Below are 10,818 nucleotides of genomic sequence, written 5' to 3'. Positions count from 1 at the left end.
TAATTAGTAATTTGTAGTGGATTACTATTTTTAAGTAACTTACCCAACACTGGTCAGCTATATACTGATGGTAGATTTGAACTGAAAGGTCGAACTGTGTTCTGAGGACAGAGGTTTTTTTTCATGTCAGGTCGAGGCAAGTTGTCACATTGATATACAGTTTGTAATTTTCTACAGTTCATTAATTTACCGTACTTTTTTATGCTACTTTTTTCAATTCATAAATTGTTTTGTGTGTCATCATTGTTTTACTGCTTAAATTCTATCTGAAAAGTCATAAGTCATAATATATTTAAATATAGGTGGCTTTTTTTAAAATTTAATTTAGTATTTCATATAAAAAACAAAGGTGTAGTCTTTTCAAATCATTCTCAATAAACAGCTGGTTCATATTGTGACAACATGCCCCCTGGCTTTTATGCATGCTATGGGGTATGTGGTCACCAAAGGTCAACATGTGTTAAATGAACTTTAGCTGTTCTTTACCTCAGCAATTTACATTTACATTTACGTTTATTCATTTGGCAGACGCTTTTATCCAAAGCGACTTACAGAAGAATAATCAATATAACAGCAATATGCAAAAGCTTATTTTGTAGTCAAGATTTTAATTTTTCCATAAAGAAATTGACTTTCAAAAGTGACCATAAAGATACCATGAGAAATGTGGGACAACTTGCCTCGTTCTCGCTTTATTCTTCTATACAAAAAAGAAAAATGTATTACTCTATTCTAATCAGCAGCATCCAAACCTCAAAAAATAGTTCAACGTATTGATGCAGCATGAAGAATATTTGGTTTCATTCTTTGCGTATAGCTTGCTGCAGGCCTTGATTGGCTTCTATTAAGAATGAGTTCACTCAGTTACCAAAGGCTAGCCGCTACTCAGTGTCTCTTTCATGGTGCTAAGTTGATTTAAAATGGGAGAGGTGATTAAGGGGCGTTCGTGCTGCAGACCCCAAGCTATTCTCGCCCATTGATCTTCTGCGCCTTTGATACCGCGACTAAATGAATTTAGATCTCGCTGAAGCAGGCTGGAATTTGCAGGAAACATTTTCACATTTCACAGTGGAAGGCACTGTGGCAGATTACAGATGCAATAGGAATGCAATGCTTTATTGAAACACTGTAAAATAGCATAAGAGTCATATAGATGTGTATGTACGTTTTTAAAAACCCTTTGGAGAATATGATTGGGGAAAATACTCCCAGAACCAAGGCAGCTAAAAAGTGAGCGATCACTGTTGTGCTCTGTTACCTAGATAGAAAATAGCTGCCCAGGGGCGTCACCAAGATGGCAGTTGACTTTGTAATGCCTCAGGGTGAAAAGTGTAATAAAACCTGAGGTGCAACAGGTCTGTGTGTGCGATCCCTTGGCCCTACTCTTTTGTCTGTTTGGCATGGTAATGAGAAAAGGTGATGGCATTGTTTAGCATATCAGACACGGTTTGTATTCACTGGGAACAGCTCTGAGAAATGGGACTAATCAAAATGTGCAAATGAAAACTCCCCATGAATTGATTCAATTTTGTCCAATTGAAATTCCACACAGGCTCAGGTTCAATTAAAAGATGTGCAAGCCACCTTTTTAACAATATCGTATTAAAAAAGATTCAAGATATTACCTTGATATGTGGTCTGCCTTGTTAACTCTCTCTTGAATATATGTTTAAAATATCAGATAAACACACCTCTGACCACACATTTTATATTAAAATAAATATTCCGGGTTAAACATAATAAAGCTCCATTACTATGGAAGTGAATGGTGCCAATTTTTGGAGGGCTTAAAGCAAGGGCGTAGATTTGGTTTGAATATTGGGGGGTTGCAGCATGAGGCATCTCCATGTTTCCATTGATCATGGTATAAATATTGGGGGTGGGGTTGCGGCATTACAAAGATGTAAAATTGGAAAAATTGAATATAACTTTATACAGAAAAGGTTAGTAAGTGATTTTATCGCACAAAAATCATGTTAATGGATGAATTGTTTACACGGATTGGCCCATTCACTTCCATTGTAAGTGACTCACTATATTCCAGATTTGAGCTTTTATAGAAAGAAAAGGAGGGACAAGTTGAAATACATTTTGTTGGTAATCAACATTATGCCACAAATTATGTCGATCCTTGAGTATTCCTTTAAAGTGCTAAATTGTTACACTGCTTGGCAACCATTAACAGTTCGAATAATGAACTATATGACTAAGCAGATGTTTATTCTGATTATTGATATAAATAAATGCAATTGTTCTTTAAACATTGGTGATTTTATATTATTGCTGCAATAAGCCATTCAAGGCTATATGTGTGTACGATCAAAATATAGCTCGATTCAAAGAGGTCGAGAACCAAGACAAAAAAGGCACAGCTGGAGACCTATACACTCTGAAGTAAAATTAGTCTCGATCAAACATCTGTCTTTTATTATGTGAACACACTGAAACTGTCAGCTGCATTTGCATATAAATGGTCTCCACGGCCTGCGAGACCACAGGGTTATAGCGGGCCTGATTTGCCAAGGACACTGTTGTGCTGTTTAAAGCTTGAAAACAACTTTTCTTTTCTTTTTTCTTTTTAGCCAGGGACTAGAAACGGTTCAAGGAACGAAAACCGAGAAGAACGAAGCTTTTTGCAGAAAGAAATTGAAAACGGGAACAATGTCCTTTTTAACTGTCAGTGAAAACATTATTTCGTAATGAGGTATTTTTTATGAAACCAAAGAACAAAGGGTTTATCACAATACATTTTTCTGAATTACACCACTACCTGTTGCCCATATAAATGAGGCCTCTCTCTATTTACAATTGAACATGATGTGCATGTGCTGGATCCTGATGGAAATTGCTGCATCTCACATTTTTTGCTTAATTGCACATTATGGATGTAGCGTTCTGTGACTACATAGGTTATAATTACTAAATTTAAATGCATAGAGATTAATTTATTTATTTTAGATGGCCAGAGTGAATATATTTGTAAGTATTTGTAAACATATTTTTGAATGTAATTAATCATAAGGATACATTTATTGAAAATACATTCTTTTATATAAGCTGCTTGTGGTGATTTCTATGCTAAAATCATAGATAATATTACACAAATATTGGATAGTTTTTTTTTCTCGCTTAATTTGGTGATGCAAGTCACTTATTTTGAGCTTGTTTTTCCAGTCGGGGTCACTCTTGCGAGGTCTGACAACACTGCGACTGGTATATCACCCACTCTTAGTGCTGTCATTTAAAAAAATAATGTTATTAAAGGAATATTTCACCCCCCCAGAAAATTAAACGCTCTCTTCATTTACTCGCCCTCATACCATCCTAGATGTGTATGATTTTCATTCTTCTGCTGAACAAAAACAAAGATTTTTAGAAGAATATCTCAGCTGTGCAGGTCCATACAATTCAAATCCAGAACTTTGAAGGTCCAAAAAATCAGATATAAGCACCATAAAATTAATCCATGAGTGAGAAACAGCTCATTATTTAAGTACTTTTCTCTTATAAATCTCCACTTTCACTTTCACTTCCACATTCTTCTTCTTTTGTTTTGGGAAATTCACATTCTGTGTGCATATTGCTACCTACTGGGCAGGTAGGAGGATTTCTAGTAAAAAAGGATTAAATATTGATTTGTTTCTCACCCACACCTATCATATCACTTCTGTAGATATGGATTTAACCACTGGAGTCTTATGGATTATTTTATGCTGCCTTTATATGGTTTTTTTGAGCTTCAAAGTTTTGGACCCCATTCCCTTGCATTGTATGGACCTAAAGAGCTGATAAATTCTTCTTAAAATCTTCTTTTGTGTTCAGCAGAAGAAAGAAAGTCATACATCTGGAATGCCATGAAGGTGAGTAAATGATGAGGGAATTTTCATTTTTGTGTGAACTATCCCTTTGAAGGAATATTCTGGGTTCAATACAAGTTAATATTAATCCACACCAATTGTGGCATAATGTTCATACCACAAAAATATTTTAAACTCAAAAATCGAGGTAACAGTGAGTCATTTACAATGGAAGTGAATGGGGCCAATTTTTGGAGGGTGTAAAGGCAGAAATATGAAGCTTTTAATTTTATAAAACCACTTACATTAATTACACCATTTACACTTGTGTATTATTTGAGCTGTAAAGTTGTTAAATTGTTGCGTTTATGGTGTCACGTCGTCATGGCAATTGAAGTTGTAAAATTGGATATAACTTTACACAGAAGAGGTTAGTAAGCGATTTTATAACACAAAAAATCACATTACCACACATACTGTTTACGTCTTGTGGCTGAGTCCTTTAACGTTTATGGATTGGCCCCATTTACTTCCATTGTAAGTGCCTCACTATAACCCAGACTTTTATAGACATTTAAAGACGCTGCAAATGCTAAATTTTATTAGTGTGTTTTCCAAGGCAAGCATCACCATTATGCTAAGAGATTTCAACAAACCCCTAACCCTACGTATTTAACTTTCATAACCCTATTAAACTCATCCCAAGCCATTTCTGTTATGGACATGAATGCACAAATCATGCAGCTTGTTGAGGAGAGGTATAATAAAATAATCAACTACATTTTACTGAAGGAGGGATTTGAACAAAAGACTGCATAGCAACACTATGGTAACCATCCACAATACCCCTAGCATCGTGGCGGCGACTTTTGCACGGCAATACCACATAAAAACTGTCTGTAATGTGAAAGTTCACAAAACGTTACATCTCAATCTGAACCCAGCGGAACTATTCAAATGACCGTGTTCATATTTTGAAGATTAAAAAAACCTGACTCAATGAAATGGAGTCAGAAATAGGCCCTTTTCATGCAGACCTGCCTCTCCTCAGGGCACTCTTGGCTCGCCAGTGATTTTACAGCTTCAAGCACACTCAGAATTCAAATCAAGATCTGTTTCTTCATCTTGTCACTAGAGTCACTATACGTGTATTGGCCTGTTCATTCCTAACCTCTGATAGCAAACAGTTAAGGGAGATTAAACGAAGCCTTTAGGAATTTAGAACTGTTGATATGCTACCATTCTCTTTATACTGTAATAAGTAAGCAACGAGGGAATACGGTATTAACAGCCTTTGACAGTCAGATTATTTCTACATCAATTAAACATGCATATTGACAGATGGCTGTGGGAAATCTAGTCCATGCCAAATCTCAGAGGATTATAACACAAAGGGACGTTGTCTTTCCATCTGTCTATATGCTTATGTAGACATATCTAGCACAGAAAGCACATTATATTTTATTAGAGGTGGTCGCTTTTTAATTGTATCTTGTTTCAATGTTTTGATGTGCCCATGGCACCATGTAATGCGGTTTTGCAAAGGGATGAACATGCAGTTGAAAGTGAGTGACATGCCGTAGAGTAAACATTCCAAGTAAAATAACCTATGAGTATAAATCTCAACTCAAGCGAAATGTTTTGGCAAAGTTTTACTTCAGTCTTGCTTTTTTTTGTATAGCAGTTGGACTCATTGTCAATACAACCTCTTTCAAGGCTCTCGGGTTGGCAACTGACCCGTATTTTGGCCGAAATGACAACGTCCCGTACGGCGAAACAGTGGTATCAATTGAAACATCCCATAAGGCATCATGTCCCGTATTGAAGCTACAAATGACAAATGCCCCAAGCCCTTTCATGCAGGACATAAATTATATATCTATAATTAAAATTTTCAGTAGTAAAAATGCTAGTTCTTGATATCAGGAATAGAATTACTATAGTAAAAATGCCATTTTCTTTATATCAGTAGTTAAATTTGCACTAGTAAAACATTTTTTATGTAAAAAATGATGGCATTACTCGTGGAAATACTCATTCTTAATTTCAACAATGTAACTGCATTTTTACTAGTTTCACAATCAGGGCCGTTTCTAAGCATATGGGGGCCCTAAGTGAATGATATTTTTGGTATCAATAATTACATTGTTAGTAGTGCAAATGCCTATTCCGATATCAACAATTTATTTACAATTTAAAAAAATAAAAATATTCATTTGAATAATTTTTTACTTTTTTAATTTCTTTTTTTCTTATTTCTTGCTCTTAATTGGTTTTAACATTTATTTTATGTTTTTTAAATATATATATCTATATCTATATATATATATATATATATATATATATATATATATATATATATATATATATATATATATATATATATATATATATATATATATATATATATATTTTTATTTTTTTTTTATGTAAAGCACTTTGAAGTGCCATTTTGTATGAAATGTGCTATATAAACAAACTTGCCTTGCCTTGCCTACGACTAGTAAAAATGCTCATTGTTTATATCTGTAATTTGATTTTCACTACTGGAATGTTAATTTCAGATATCTGTTATATGAGTATAACTAGTAAGAAAGTCTTTTAAAATAGCCAGGGCTGGGAGTCGATTCCCAAAAGAATCTATTCTTCGACATATCAGTCGACATCACTAGGGGAATCTACTACACATTCCAGAAGCATTAACAGCACTAATTAAAATGACTGTTTTTTTAAAAGGACTGCAGCTAATCAATCATTATATCTCGACTGATCAATGCTCTCTTGTAGTCCGTCTGCCATCAGTAAATCAGCTCTGTAGACCAAAATATTCTGCCGGTATTTTAAAATGGATTAAAAGAATAATCAAGTAAAATGACAAATATGTGACAGAAAATGATGTTTCAACACATGTCTGCAACCCAGGGCTGTAGCTAATGGGGTGAAAGGTGGTAATGCTTCTACCCCATGTGACTCTACCTTCCCTAGCAACCGGGCAAATTTGGTTGCTTAGGAGACCTGGCTGGAGTCACTCAGCACACCCTGGATTCGAACTCGTGACCCCAGGGGTGGTAGTCAGTGTCAATACTTGCTGAATAGTAATTATTCCATTACTGATATCAAGAATTAGCATTTTAACTAGTAAAAATTTAATTACAGATGTCTAATTCATATCTGGCATGAGATTAAATGTTGAAAAGGTTTATTGCGATATGAAAAATGACCCCCACCCCCAACCAAGTCACATGTGTTTGAAACAACATGAGGGTGAGTAAATAATGACAGAATTTTGGAATGAACTATTCCTTTAAGGTCTGATAATATCGCTGGAGGAACGCAGCTGACAGATCCTTCATATTCTGGGCCCCAAGTAAATATTCGTTGACATGCAGAGAGTCTGTTATTAATAATGCAACAAGTGAGCCAGAACAAAAATAAGTGTCAACCTGACAAAGAATTTTTATGGGATGGTTGCTATGGTTCAAACTCAGATACATGTTACCTTATACTTCACCTGTATTTTTCATTTGGCTTGACAAGCAGCTCAGAGTCGTATATCATAATAAAGCGATCTAAAATCCCTGATGTGAGCATGGATAACAGAGAATTGCCTAGCTACATGATTTCATAAGAGACTGCAACAGGAAATAAGTTTATATTTATATACAGCACTGACCCTGATGATAACATACAGTAAACAGACTTGTCTGTGTCCTAATTCTTTGCTTGGATCTGCTTTATGAAAAACACCCTAGGTGATGAGGGATGTGGCACACAAAGAAAAGAAAACTCACAAATTAGATATCTTTAAAGGGATAGTTCACCTGGAAATTAAAATTCTGTCATCATTTACTTACCCTCATGTTGTTCCAACCCTGAAAAATCGTTGGCTTGGCAACCATAACGTAAGAAAATAAACAGCTTCTACACAGAAACGTACATATTTATAACATTTAACTTTACTTAATCTGCATCAATATGTACAACACAAAATATTAATTATAAGGTGAACTTAGAGTGATACATAAAGTAAAAGAATAATTGGGAGTCCCTTGAATTTCTTTGTCTTAAAAATTCATAAAATTAAGATTTTAGGTACTACTAACTCACAAAAAAAGTATAAAACTGAGGTTGTGGGCAATATAAGCCCTTGCATGTGACTAAGAATGTTTGTTTGGTCAAAAGGAACATATTGGGGAATTTATTTAGTTGTTATTAAAAATGTATAGAGATTTTAGCTTTTTTTTTCATTTTTATTATTGATGTTGTTTTACTGTTGTTATATATATATATATATATATATATATATATATATATATATATATATATATATATATATATATATATATATTTTTTTTTTTTTTTTTTCTTTTGTTTGTGTGTGTGTGTGTGTGTGTGTGTGTGTGTAAAGTCACCATTAGGTTGTTTAGAGTTCCCTTTGGTGAAGTTGGATCCTGTTCAATCCATGTCATTTTTCCTTGTGCATGTAAATGTGTGCAGATGAAGTGCAGCTATATTTGCACTACTTTGTGGAATCAATTGCTTAATGACTAACCTCAGGCATGTTTTCTTTTGAGCCAATTAAATTAGGTAAAAACAATAATATAATAGTTCATTTGAAACAACGTGCTATTAAACTGATACATTTGTGTATATCGAACAGGGATGGGCGATACCACTTATTTTCTTTTCGATCCGATACCAAGTACTTATAGGACAATATCACCGATATTGATACCAATACCGATACCCAGGGGCGTACTGGCCATCGGGAGAACCGGGACTTTTCCCGAAGGGCCGAAAGGGCAGCGATAAGCTGAAATGGGCCGCCGCATTATGCAGAACGGGCCACAAAACGGCGCAGCGATATGCCGAAGGGGGCAGCGATATGCAGAAAAGGACAGCCCATTATAATACGTCACGTCTAGGTTTGTCATTACTTAGTGTGAATAACTCCAGATGCTGTTTTTCTGTCATTACCTCAGGAAAGCACTGCTCCCTCTTTGAATGAGCACTGACTGAAAGGGTGGGGCTTACACCAAATTTTCAAATATCTCTTCATTCGTATTAATTCCAATTATCCCAAGTCTTTCCTGATAAAACTCCGCGTGTTTCTACCGAATGTTCTAGTACCCTGACACCGACCCCATTCTGCTGAGTTACTGATAAATGCCATTCCCCTTCAGACATTTTTGCATCAATTCAAATGGTTTACTTTTCCTGTGGCACTACTAACAGCACATTGTACGAGTAACTTCAGAGACATGGGTTCTAGTCCCATGGAAACCAGAAAGTAATCATGGTCACATAATCAATGATGAGCACCATTTGAAGGTTGCATTTTCACTCTAAAATTAAATTTTTACTGCACTTACAGTTAGGTTTTGGGTTAACATTTGGGTTAGGAAGTATGGTTAACCCTATAATGCTGTGTGCATCAAATATGAAACACAACATTTGACAACTCCTGTTTCACTCTCTGTTTAAGCTGATGAGCCAAACAACCTATAGTATGTAAGTTTCACATGTTTATGGCACCATCTAGTGGTTATTTGTGAAAAAAGTGGTTTCAATGTTTCTATCGATCTATTTAAAATAGTGGCGGACTTGCGTGAAAAGTGACTGTTATGTTGGGATAAATGACAGCTTATTTTAATAAAGTAAAAGTGACAGTAATTATTATATTGTTATTGATATTTTCAATTGAGTATTTGCTGAATATAAGACACTTGTGCAAGATTAATTTTTTGTTTATTATTTTATTGAAAAACCCTCTTTAAAATACATGTATCAAATATGATACAACAGTCTTTTGAGGTATATCTCTCAATCACCATTACATTCAATTCATGTCCATCTAAAAAAAAAAAACCAAAAAAAAAAAAACAGATGTCATCTTACCATACGTTCCTGAGATCCAGCAAAAAAAGTTATACAATTTCCCTATTTTAAATGTCAATATAGTGTTTGGTGCATAAAATACATATGATAAAAATTGTTTATTGAGTAAAGAATATTTTATTCATATTTTATCTGATGTGCTGAATTGAACCTTGATACATTTCAGTCCATATTTAAGATGAAGGAGAGGAAGTTGTCATAGCCATCCTCTCAAACATTTGGTATCTCTGATAAGCCCAGGAAGTCCTCTGATAATACCCAAAGAGTTACCACTGTAGCATGTATGGGCTAAGAAAAACTTAAATAAAAAAAATGTCCTGCACAAAAATGAATTGCTGTGCCTCAGGAGGATAATGACCTTTAAAGCCTTATGTATCAAATATGACACCCAAATTTTTTTTTTTTTTTTTACGATTTCTTTATATAGTTTGTCTAATGGTACAAAAAACTGGAATTTTCTGACAACTAAAACAACTTGCGATACATCTTGCTATTGGCACCACTCTGTAAACATTTTACCCGGAAACTGGGGCTCACAAGTGCCCCTATATTCAACAACATATCCAACTTCGGCCACTGGGGGCAGCAGTTCGAATTTTGATAAGCACAGACCGATTTCAGCTAAAGAACTTTCGACCTACTGTTGCCGAATTCATGGTGAGATTAGTCTGGAAATTTGCACATGGGCAAATATAGTGATTAGTTCTCCCTCAGAAGCGCTCATTGTATCAATGTGATGACTTCATTTCCAGATGGACTGCTGCACACTTCGACTTCCGAAAGTGCAGCCAACCAGTCGATTTCAGCCAGCTCTTGCCATATTACAGCTCTTGCATCATATGATCAGTGAACTGTCTGTTTGACTTGACTAAAATGTATATGCCATGTCAACAGCACACCGTGGCGAAGGAATGCTTATGATTGCTTAATGATGACGGCCCCACTGGATGTAATAGCTTTTTAGACTCTACTGTGGCTGTTGTGGAATGTAAATGACCCTGCATTTGCCATGGGTCTCTCAAACCGCCAGAGATTAATTTTGGGCTTGTTTTCTCCTCTAATGTTTATCGTTTATAAAAGACTTCATTTAATTAGTGTCACCACCAGTCTATTTACTGTTTCA

Source organism: Myxocyprinus asiaticus, chromosome 16, assembly GCF_019703515.2.
Source record: "Myxocyprinus asiaticus isolate MX2 ecotype Aquarium Trade chromosome 16, UBuf_Myxa_2, whole genome shotgun sequence".
Lineage (NCBI taxonomy): Eukaryota > Metazoa > Chordata > Actinopteri > Cypriniformes > Catostomidae > Myxocyprinus > Myxocyprinus asiaticus.
The sequence above is the reverse complement of the archived record's forward strand: the minus strand, read 5'-3'. Positions refer to the sequence as shown.